Here is a 12,472-nt window from a genome sequence, read left to right as displayed (position 1 = left end):
AGCTGCGGCAGGCTGAAACCGGAAAATTTTGTGGTGATGGGGGCGCGGGGGAGGGGGAGCTTGGCCACTTCGTACGCCGATGGCTGCGTATGCCTATGGCTCCATCCATGTCAGTTTCGTTTTCATCGAAAATTATTACGCATTTGTATTCGAACATGTTGCCGGTACATCTGTACGCCTGCGAACCCACATATCCATCACCATTGCCATTCTGCAGAATCCGGGAGAATTTCGCGAGAGGGACGTGTTGCTGTCAGAGGGATTGGTTTCGTTGGAGACGCCTGCTGAACCCTTTTCCTCTGTGGTGCATTAGGAGACGGACCGAGGTATGAACAAGCGGAAGAAGGTGAAGGCACGTTTTCCTTTTTTCTACACTTTGGTTTCGCTCTACTTTTATTTTTTAGCTCTTCGGCGCCGTTTGTAATTTACCCTAGTTTTTTGTTGTTGTTGTAGAAGTGAATCCGACGCTGATTCTTATAATAGTTTAAAAAATGCTGTAGTTTTTGTTCGTATACTTGAGTTCTGCCTCAAATATGGCCTATCTTTGTTCTGTGCTAAAAATGCTGTCGTGTATGTGCTCTGGCACCAGTGCTAACCGTTTTTAAAGGTATTTCTTACGAATAATTCGTATCCACGCTGTTTATTATGGCAAATGCTTTTAGGGGCGAAGCGCCTTTGGGGCTGGGGCTGTTGGCGTCTCCTGTCGTCGTCGTAATCGTCGCCTCATGTAGTCACGGTGCTAAAACAGCGGAAAACTCCCTTACGCCTCACGCTAGAACGTAACGCGTACAAAAAAAAGAAAAAGACAACAGGACACTCGTTTACGCCTCGCGCTGCAGCGCTTCGTAACACGTACTAAACTTTGAAAACCCCGGGACACCCGTTTACACCTCGCGCTAGAGAGCTTCGTGCTTCAAATACAAGAGACTTTCACAGCAAAGCTGTATGCCTCTTCACCCCGATGGTTTCATCTCCGTTGGCAGAAACGTCAAGGCGCCAAGAATACACTTATACACTGCATGCCTCGCCCCTCCCCAGGTTTCACGTTAGCAGAGATGGCCCGGGATTTTATTTGAGACGGCATTCGAATACGGCTTCAAACCAAGGGCGATCGATGCCCATAAGACGACCCCATAAATAATGTAAAAAGAAAAAAAAAACTGCTTGGGTTTGCCAAGGCATATATATACTTCGCACGTAAAATAAAAAGGCTAAACAGAACAACGCTATTCGGGCTCCTCGGAAGCAGCGCAACCAATTTCGCAGCTTTTGTACTCCACCTTCATGCTTTTGTGCTTGTATTGCTGTTCTAATGGCGGAGGGTGAGAAAATATGCAAGGAACATACACATGCATCTGTCAGAAACTGGAGCATCTAATTTCGTGAGACTTGCAAACGGTGCAATCCTGACCGGTTTCACATAGAGAACAGCGGGCTTGCATGTCAGCAGTGTGACCGAACTGAGGGCTCCCGGAGCCCTGCTTCGGTTTTGCTGCGTAGTCGTGCGCGGGATAGCCCGTATAGCCCGAGATTGCATACTCCGTTCTTTTGGCGGTGTCCAGGACGATGAGTGTGGCCTCTTCTAGTTCCCCTACGTCCTCTGCAACGGGGCTTCCTGCATACTAACAGTGGGCTTTTATGTTAGCACTTGTCGTGATGACCACTTAGAGGCATGACGTCTCGAGCGCGACTTGTATAGGGGGCGACAGAGGTCCCTGTGGTGCTGGTAACATTTAGCAGAACCAGTACGTGTCCTTATATCCCCAGTTGAAAGATTCAGCGTGCAGGTCTGTGGCAGCTGGGACGCACCGTTAGAGCCGACGAGCTCGAAGCTACCAAGATCTAGCACCGCGCAATAAATTGCGAGCCTTCTGTAAAACGTCAGGGTACACCAGCACTGGCTCTCCATGCATAATCAGCTATGGTACACACCGTTCTTCTCGTTGCTCCGTTTTCTTCCTTTTCTGCGTCAATACACCGCCTGCGCTGTGACCGTTTAGTTTTACCTTTTATCTCTTTCAAACCTCGCACGACCTTCGAGGCGTGCCCACGTGGTTTCTTTCACCCTGGACGCCGCTCTCTCACGCAAGCGCATGCTTACATACGCTCCAGAAATTTTTTTTTTCCCGTCGTGCGGACTCTGACCGGGCCGGGGCGGGTCACAACGGGACGAACGAACCCCGAGCCGCTCGGCATCAGCGGTACACCGCTCCCGCAACCGTGCGTCTTGCCAGGAGATGCCAACGCTCGAGGAACGAGGGGGTGCTCTAACCCCTCGGGGCCCATAAGTATACGGCGGTGGGCACAAAAGAAGGGAACGGGGTTCTCTTCCGGCGCCCCTGGGAGGTGAAAAGGAAGGCGCACACAAACGCAACCGAGGCCCGGATTGTTTGCGGACCCTCGCGGAAGGGTCAGAGCCGGTCACCTCCCCCGACAACACAGCAGCACCGCCTTTGACTCCCCGCGGGGGTCCGCGGTGCACCGTTCGATGTGGGCCCCGAGAAGCGGTCACAGGTCATGGGAATTGCCTGGGCTGCCGATCCGATTAGAGATCTCTGCGACTGCGAGTGTGCGTGAAAGGAACGGCTCCTCGCAGTGGCCAGGTGTTGCTGCTTCGTCGCCTGTCTTTGGGGCCGTCGAGAAGAAGAACTGTGTGTGCCCGATAGGAGGCTACTGTGCACGCCCCGGGATAGCTGTACGAGCTGTAAGCGCTACTGGACCTCTGTTGTCTCCTGTCCATCGCAATTTCCGCATAATAAACGGCCTCCAAAGTGCTGGACTAGTTAAAAATTGTCTCCTCTCATGTCGTGTCTAGTAGCGTAACAGTGTATACTACCCCCAGAAATATGTCTGTCCGTCTGTTTGTCGTGACACAATATGCTCTGTAGATATGCATAAGCCATATTACGTGTAATGAAATCTCCGTACATAATAAACTATTTAATATACGACGGCGTAGGGCCTCCAAGATATATGGGCGCAGATGAGCCCCTGTAAATAATCTTACTCATTAGTATTTGACAATTATCTCTTGTTAGTTTCGATATTTATCCACGGCTACTCGATAAACGGACTTCTCTTTCGTCGAGCGGCCGTTCTTTAGCAGCTAGCTGTCCGTAGTAACTTCAAGAGCGTCTTTTTCAGGCAGCACTATCCTCCAAATAACAAATTGTTCTCATCATGTGGTTTTGTTCTAGTTCAGTAGGGGGAACTTTGATAACCGGTAACAGCGCGGCGCACCAAAGTATACATACACAGCGAAAAAAATCTACGAAATCATAGCAACGTGTTCTGGTAATTCAACCACGGCGAAAGTTTTTTCGCCGCCATTGGTAACGTGCTGAAACTCTCTCGATACTTAGAGGAGACTCGTTGCAAGGATAGACGCAGAGAACCGCGTTTAAACGACAATACAGAGACCACTACCGAGTTGCGGCGGTTACTCTATACGAGTTTCTCAGTTAATTCGAAGCCCTACTACTGGGGTCATACCTTAATGCTCTAGAACCCCACCCGACTGAGATAAACAGCCCTGAAACAAGTGACATGAACTGTGCATGAGAACCTGACCAGTGGAACGCAATGCGTCTCAGCCCCCTTCCTCCTGCCCGCTGAGAACTCTTGGTTAATTCTACCCCTTCCTTTCCCGTAATTACACAGCAGCCACCGGCAACGTAAGCAGACTAAAGACAACAACAGCAACAACAACAACAACAACAACAACAACGACGACGACGACGACGACGACAACAATACCAACGACGACAACGACGACAACCACAACAACAACGACAGCAACAAGAACGGTGACGATAGCAACAGCGATGACACCACCACCACCACCACCACCACCACCACCACCATCATCACCATCATCATCATCATCATCAACAACAACAACAACAACAACAACAACAACAAAAACAACCCAAAAACAACAGCCAGCAAGCAATCGCAATGTTGCAAGGTGTGGACAAGTTCAACAGAAGTTATCACGAATACTGAGGAGTAAAATTCTACTGTATTGTCATAGAGGGAGAATAAAGAAGCCAAACTTGCAATCGGTGAAATGGAACGTGAGAGTTTTTTTTTTGTAATACTTGCGAAGAAATTTTCGTGTTTTTTGCCCTTCTCTCAGTGCTCCGTAACACAGCGTATTCACCAAGCCATCTTCGCTAAAATACGGGGATGAATAAATGACAACGTGACAACGATAACCCCAAAGTCAGCGACAAATGTACGCGGACGAGAATCATAGAAAATACATTGGAATACCCTCCGAGAAAATGAAGGACCCAATTGAGAATAAACGCAGGACCACGGAGACTCAAGCTCTAGGAAATAAAAAATAAAACTAGGGGGATGTCGGAATTGACTAAATGAATAAAACGTGGCGAAATTCGTGCGTACATCATGGCAAGATTGAAGAAACATTAAAAGGAAAGAGGAAGTTTAGGAGTTTTAGGAACTGCTCTTGACAGAGATCGAATGCACGCGCCGAAGGACGAAACGGTTAACATAACAGACAACATATATGATATCACGAAAAAAGTGTAAAGCTTGCATGCACAGTTGTACGATAATGGCTGTAGGCCAATTAACTTTCGGGACAAAGCTACTTTGGTAGTAGTGTTGCAGCTGTGTTACTAAGACGAGATTAAAAAAAAAAGAGCGCTGGTGGAAATGAATGGACGAATAGCCTCCGGAGATGAGGAGATAACCTCTGTGGATACTGAATGTTTTGAGATTGTCAAAACAAATGTTTAGTGCTGTGTAATCCATGGTGCACGCCCACTAACGGAAAATATGGCTAAATACAAGTAGCAGACGACACAATGATAGTGTAATTCTGTACAAGGAACCATTAAAATTCCTACTCCTCACGTTCCTGAGGGTATGCACTAGCTTACTAGAGGTATCACTGTAGAGAATATCACACCAGCCCACTCACTACTGTATAAAGCAATAGTCACTTTCAATAGCTCGAGCCTGGACTGCCATTACCCAAGATAACAGGCTGAATATAAGAAATTTCACTCCTCAAACTAGCACATTCACGCTATTACCAGTTTATAGAGCAGAAGAGGGAGAACGGGAGAAAATGAGGGTAGAAAGTGAAGGGATCAACCCGTAATTAAAATGCGGCAGACACACTAACCACGGCCGCTCGATGGGAACAAGACTTTGCTTCCATAGCGCGGCCGTGCACTAACACTGCTTACGTCTACGAATGCGAAGGTCAAGCAGCGGGGCCGGAACATCACTGCACTCCTCCGCTGCGCTGTTCCCGACGCTGAGCTCACGTGACCTTTGGGTATCATTCGTATTGACGCCGGCGGCGACGATGACAGTCACTACAAAGTCTAATTTTCGCTCTTGATGGGACTGTCGAACCCGCATCTTCTGGCTGAGCGGCACAACGCCTTAGGCACTTTGCCGCCGTAGTCAGCAAAAGTGTGCGTCGAAAGGAGGTTCTGAAAGTACGAATTTATTTAAGAACAAAATACCATATCACTAGTTACTTTCTTTTAAAAGTGAGGGAAATAAATTACCAGTTCCTTTTTTTTTTTTTTGCCTTAAAAAATTGCTGCCATTCTCAAGTAGGAATTGTTGGATAAGGCGCAAGCATTTTTTCTAGCCTCTATGAGATAAACTGAACCGCCTTGAAGTCCACTTTATTGCTATACACAAATGAGTTGCTAGGAATACACATTTACGGGCAATAGAAGCTATCTGATACCGAAAGGCCGTGAGCCTTTTATTATAAAATACCTCCACAACACCCCGTGTGCCGCTATAAAACGCTGTACACCAAGCCACCTTAATGTCGGCTTCACTGCTATACGCACATGCTTTGCTCGGACGACGTCTTTAAGGGGAATGTAAGCAGCCCTATTAAAGATTTTTTTTGTTTTCTTTTTGGAGTTAAGGCTTGACACCGAGTATTGAGTGACACACGGATCTTTGCGTGGCGTCGCTAAAGAAGGCTTGCGCATTGATTTGCGTGTATGCTGCTCGAGTGCACCGCTCCGGGCTCTGGCCTCTGGGCCATTCTAGGAAAGCCTATACCGTCGCAGCTTCTGGGAAGGTACTCCGAACATCTCATCGACCAGCGCTTTTCAACTGTACTTTTCGATGAGTGCGCAAAAATGTCGCTGCGCACAAGCCGCCTACAAAGCCAGCGAAGAGAATGCGAAATTTTACCATCGCGTATACCACCGCATACAGCTATCTGCGGCAAGCGTGGCTAGAGGGAGTTGGACTCTTGGAGTCGAACAAGTTAAAATGCGTCTGAGAGAGAGAGAGAGAGAGAGAGAGAGAGAGAGAGAGAGAGAGAGAGAGAGAGAGAGAGAGAGAGAGAGAGAGAGAGAGAGAGAGAGAGAGAGAGAGTACTTTATTCTAATTGAAAGGTAAGGGCGAAAGGGGGAGGCGGAGGGGGAGGCTAAGAGCAGCCTCGTCATATATGCAGCTCCTTGGGGCCTTCATGATGAAGCTCGCCAGGCACCTCTGCTTCCCCCACGTGGTTGCGGTAGTCAGCCACTCTCCAGTGTGGTGTGCGCCAAATGGCTTGGTGTTTGGTCAGTCCCACACTATGTGGGTTTGATCCTGCGGCACTTTACAGCGTGCACAGCTTGGGAGGGGTGCGTCTTCATGTTTTTTGTAGAGGTTCGAGCTGGCGTGAGCAGCGTGCTTGTGATTGCCTATTCCTGCCGGGTCAGTCGGGGGTGAGGGGACGGCGAAAGCCTCTAATCGGATACTAAATAGGTCTCGAGGGCTGTGAGGGCAAAAGGACTGAGGTTCTGGACTTGGTCACTGATGGCGTGTGTCCGGAGAAATGGTTTGCGGGCTAGCAGGTCAGCTCCTTCATTCCACGACATACCAGGGTTCCCAGGAATGTAGTGCACGTACCCTAATTAACTGGCCATTTGATTACAGAAAAAAAGGGGTAACGCGCTCGGATGGCTGGTATTTTGGCCCGAAAGAATGCATGCTTTTTCGGATCGGTGATAGATAAGGTACTGTGAACGCTATGGCGAGAATTTCTGCCTCTTCCACTGCGTGGCGGGGGCGAAGATCAGGCATGGGCATCCACGGGTTGCTGCTGCTGATGATCACAAGCACGATGAACTGAAATGACCTGCAGTCAATCACAAGAGCGACAGTCGCGTATGTAGACAGGCTGTGCGTTTGTACTGAACGAAAGGATAAAGCGAAGTGAGTTCTCGTTATCTCCACATAAACGAAAGTCATATCGCATACAGAAGGTCAATGTGAAACCACGGACGGAATTCCTGGAGCAGAAAGGTAGCAAAGCATGTAACGCTTTTTGAAACTGAATCGCTATCAGGAAGCTAACGCAGCCGTTAGTGGCGGTGGCAGCTCCGTGGTCCTTGCAGCAACAGGAGACCAAGTTGAAAAGAAATTGCTGAAATCTGGAGAGGAAATGTGGAGAGGAGGTCAAGGTCACTGTAAAGTTAACAGTGGGGTTGGGGTTAAAGTAAAGTTTAAGCTACTCGGGAACATAAGGAAGGTCAGGCGACAGGTATATTAATTCTGGAAGAAGTGAATCGGGGAGCAGGGAATCAAGCAGGGGGTTGAGGAGGAGGAAAAAACGTCTCTCAGAGCAAAAGGAAAAGGGAAGAGGGTGGTGGCGAAGCGGTCCAGGCTGAAGAGCTGAAAAATCACGCGCCGCAGTTACACCTAAGCTGTGAGGCGCGCCGTAGTGTTGGGCTCCGGACTGATTTTGACCACCTGGGTGGTTTTTTTAACGTGCGCCCAAATCTCGACACACGGGCATTTTAAAGCGAAGCTTTAGTGTCCCCACTGATGCCGTTGTATGCCAATACGCCCTGCAGGAAAGCCAACTTCCTCTGACGATGATGATGAATGATCGTGGGTGAAGTGAAAAAAAAAAAAAAAAAAAAAAAAGAACGCTTCCAGTGGCCAAAATTGAACATGTGTCGCTCGCACTATGAAGCCGGCGTAAATCCGATTGCTCCATTTCGACATGGTCGAAGCGAACGCCATGCAGCAGGTACCGGTTCGCGCTGTACACTCCAAACCGGAACATTAGGCCTACGGAGTGCACACCCGAAAGTATTCTAGAAAAGTGGTGCGCACCTCCCGAGTAGCACCTACTCGCAGGGTGGGATTGGCCAGCCAAAGAATGCATCACAAGAAAGCTTCGCGTTCAACCATCGTCGTCGTTGGACGGAGGGGTGCAAGCTTTTTTTTGCTTTTCGCCTCCGCCAGAAAAGCAGCCTCCGCGGCCGGGATCCAACCCGCGTCCTTGGGCCCGCAGCACAACGCCTTGGCCACTGAGACGCCGTGGCGGGTATTGGAACCGAATGGAGAGATGTTAAGACCTGCACATATTGCACAGCTCTAATTACACGGCGACAAAAGAAAAAAAGCAAGCAAATTGCTAAGCACTTGTGTCTGAGAAGTGAAACGTTCTTATTGGCTGCGTGCTGCTGCATTGCAGGTTGCAGTATGTGAAACAGCGCGTCATGCGAAGCCAAATGCGAGATGATAAGTAGTAACAATCCGCCCGAATAAAAAATAAATAAAATAATAACGGGTTGCAGCAAGGTCTTCAGAGACCTTGCAGCAATCCGTACGCCGGTGCGGGGCTGTACGCCGAATTATCTATCGTAACCAAAGACCGTTGGGAGATGAATTACCACCGCACTTATCATAACCAGCGAAGTACAACTGTTTGTACAGCCTAGTCACGCTGAATCGTCTTATATCTACGGTTGGCGCTGCAAAAACGCGGTTGAGGTAACAATTAGCCAAAAGTACAAAAAACTTGGCGCGATCAACCAGCTGATCGGCCAAATGTGACAATTTCTATTAAAAATTGGCCGCGTATATTTGCTCCTTTCGTTGCACATGTCAGTCTTTCGTCGACATTTGTCAAGTAAATGCCTCCAGGCTGCTCACCTATCATGCTGTTCCACTCCCGTCGCGCTCCTCCAAGGTACACACGCTAGAGAATTGCTCAAGTCAATTTAAACTTACCGCGTTCCACTGCTGCAGACCGATGATGATGATGATGATGATGATAACACTTAGCAGCTTCCCTTTTTTAACGGGGTGGCGTTGCAAAGGGACCTGAGTCGTAACGCCACTGTACAATCACCTCGCCAAAAAAGAAAAAGAAATAAAAAACCCTTTATGGAATTTCTGTGCTAGTCTGGCTTCTTTGTTCCTATGTCTTCCCAGATTCTTCTCTGCCTTTTCCCCACCAACATTCTAACCTTCTTTTATTAACCTCTAATGCTCTCCGATTCATTTTCCCGTTAACCTTAAAGCCAAGGGCTTCCGGAAGCTGGATGTCTTCTTCACTGAAGACTGGACGGATACCTTTGCACTCCGTTAAAATATGTCGCATGGTTTCTGGCTCCCTGCCGCAACTTGCGCACAGTTCTTCCTGTACCGGCTCGCGGATAAGCTTTTTTGTCCGCAAGCAACCCGGCCGGGCTTCAAAAAGCAATGAACTCCCTTTGGTATCATCAAAGAACTTTTCCTTCGTGATCTCCCGCCTCCCGATTCTGTAGATATCTAAGGACTTCTTTGTGTCCATCCTCTTTCTCCAGGTCGTTGTATCTGATTCTTAAACTTCATTTTTTATTGCCTTAGTTGTTTCCCCTGCGCTTCCAGGTTTCATATACTTTGTCCTGAGCCTTCTGGTACTTTTCCTCCACTGTGTGTCCACGCTTTTCATGTAAAGACACCGTAACACTCTGGCCGCCCACCTCTGGTCATCAATATTTCTAAGTCGTTCTTCAAAACATATTTTGCTCTGTGCTTCTCTCACATCAAAAGAGGCCCATCCCATGTCTCCCTGCACTGCCTCCTATGTTGTTTTACTTTATGCTCCTAATTCCAATCGACCTACCGCCCTCTGATTAATTACTTCTAACCATGACTGAATCTCTGATTTGGCACACATCACTGTGTTTGAAAAGGTGAGTGCCGGTACCATTACACCCTTCCGCTGCTCTCTCACTACTTCATATTTTTATATCCCCATAGTGCTCTGTGCTTCATGATAGATGCGTTTCTCTTTGCTTTCATTCTTAGACGCTCCTCATGAGTTTTCAGATAGGCCTGACCTTCGTTTATCCATGTGCCCAGATATTTGTATGTCGTTACCCACGGTATTGTTGCTTGTTGGACGAATATCGATTCGTTACGGGCGTCGTCATTAAAGACCAGAACTGCCGACTTTGATGTGCTAAACTCTAACCCCAGTTCAGTGGCTTCTTCCCCGCATATATCTGTAAGCTGTTTCAGACACTGTTTGCTATCTGCTACTAGTAATACGTTATCTGCATATATCAGTCCCGGGATATGTTGTTCCACTTCCTGTCCTTTGCGGCTATAACACAAATTGAAACCTACTTTACTGTATTCAAGCTTTCTTTCTAGTCTTGCCATGTACAGCAAGAACAGCAATGGCGACAAAGGACAACCCTGCTTTAATCCTCTATTTGTCCTTACTGGTTCGGTGCACTTTAGGTCCTCCCAGGTAATTTAAACCTCGCTCTCATTGTAAATTCCCTGCAGCAGCTGTATAAAGTCTTGGCCTAATCCCTCTCTCCCTCCCTCCCGATGATGATGGTGATGATGATGATTAGTGGCTTCCTCTTTGTAACGGGGAGGCGTTGCACAGCGGCCTTAGTCGTAACGCCACTGTACAATCACCTCGGCAAAATAAAAAATAAAAATAATAAAATAAAATAAAATCTATGAAATTTTTGTGCTAGACTGACTTCTTTGTTCGCATGTCTTCCAAGATTGTTCTCTGCTCTTTTCCCACCAGCACTCTAACCTTCTTTTACTAACCCGGCTTCTCGATTCCAGCGCTGCCGTACGGCGGAGACGCGCGTGAATCGAGGCGCGTGAATCGAAGCGGAACGTGGAAACTCTCTAGTGGAACCTTTCGTAACTGTTTCCGTTTGATTTCCTAAAATGTCGCTTGAAGCTATAGTGAGGCGGGCGACAGCAGGCGACGGAGTGAATTTTTGTGCAGTGGATGCAGTATATTTCATTTCCTAAAGCAAAAAATCAAGCATCCATGAACTTGTTATAAAGAAACACTACAAATGTCACTTATGTATTGATTTTTACCTCATATTTGCGTAATGTTTTGGTCTTTTTCAACAATGTTAACAAGTATGAATATTGCCACCGGACTTCGACGTTTAGATTTGGCTGTGGGTATATAAACCTATTGTGCACCTTCTGTTTCCACCTTAGCCGGGTGGCTGAATAGAGTTACAGACAGACAGATCAAAATTTTTGCGTTCAAATAGCCCAAGAAAGACTATCGTCTTTAAAAGCGGGTTTCGGCGTTCTCTCGGGCGCTCTCAGATCAAACCTCCTTTTCACCATCGCCGATTTCGATTACGGGGCACGAAACTGAAGACGCCGCTCTCTTCTCTTGACTACCTTTAAAACAACTTTCTAGCTGACAGGTTTCTTTCCTGAATGGGTCATTCCACGCCAAACGTCCCAAAAAATGAGCTCTACAATCTTCGATTCAGGGCTGTACCCAGAGGGTGGATTTGGGGGTTCGAACCCCTTCCGAAATCTTTTCCAGGCAGCACGTAAGCAATACTTACTGTTGCTTTCAGCAAAGCTACCCCCTTCCCAAAATCCATAACCCCCCACGAAAAAAATTTCTGGCTTCGGCCCTGCTTCGATTAATCATGCATGGTCGACACCTTCACTCCTCTATTCGTTTTCGTAACCAGTTTCTGGAGGAAATTTTTTTTCTCTCCCACAGAAATTTGAACATCTTGGCTCTGACCAAATTCAGGTCGCAAAAAAAAAAATTCGCAAAAATAAAGTATTATAGAAGCGCGGTAAAAAAGAAACGTGGCGTTACTGGGCCATATTTAGACTTTTTTTTACAGCTGTTACAAGTTTTTCAAAGACAGTGCAGCTGCATAGTTTGTTTATATTGCTGACGGAGTGTGCGGGAATAAATACGGTAGTCGAAATCGAGCATAGTTTCGGAGCGCTGAACACATTCACTTCGAAAAATTTGCGTTGTTGCTCATGTTCAGGCGTTATGGCAGTGTGTGGAGGTACATGTAAAGGTACAGACTTGAACTTATTTGAAAGGGTGTGCAAAATGACTTTTATTTCTGGAAGTTTATTCTGGATACTTTTTAAAGCGAGAAAATATTTTTATATAGATATATTTAGCGTCCCCAAAGGCGTCAGACGGAGGGCCGTAAGTATGCTTCACTGCACCGATGTGCCCCTGCGGCAGGCCAGGCCGCGCATTTCGAGAGACCGCATTATCTCTATGGACCGCATATTTCGGTTATTTCTAACGATGTTTCCCGCTTGGTAAAAGTGATTCCGCATGCATCTTCCAGCCTTCCACGGTGCCGCAGACGAAGTGAGACAGACGAAGCCAACGTTTATAGATTAAACGTTGGACGAAGCGGAC

The sequence above is a fragment of the Haemaphysalis longicornis genome, unplaced genomic scaffold (genome assembly GCF_048455015.1).
Source record: "Haemaphysalis longicornis isolate Haplotype H1 unplaced genomic scaffold, Haemaphysalis longicornis Haplotype H1 scaffold_3, whole genome shotgun sequence".
NCBI classification, from domain to species: domain Eukaryota; kingdom Metazoa; phylum Arthropoda; class Arachnida; order Ixodida; family Ixodidae; genus Haemaphysalis; species Haemaphysalis longicornis.
The sequence above is the reverse complement of the archived record's forward strand: the minus strand, read 5'-3'. Positions refer to the sequence as shown.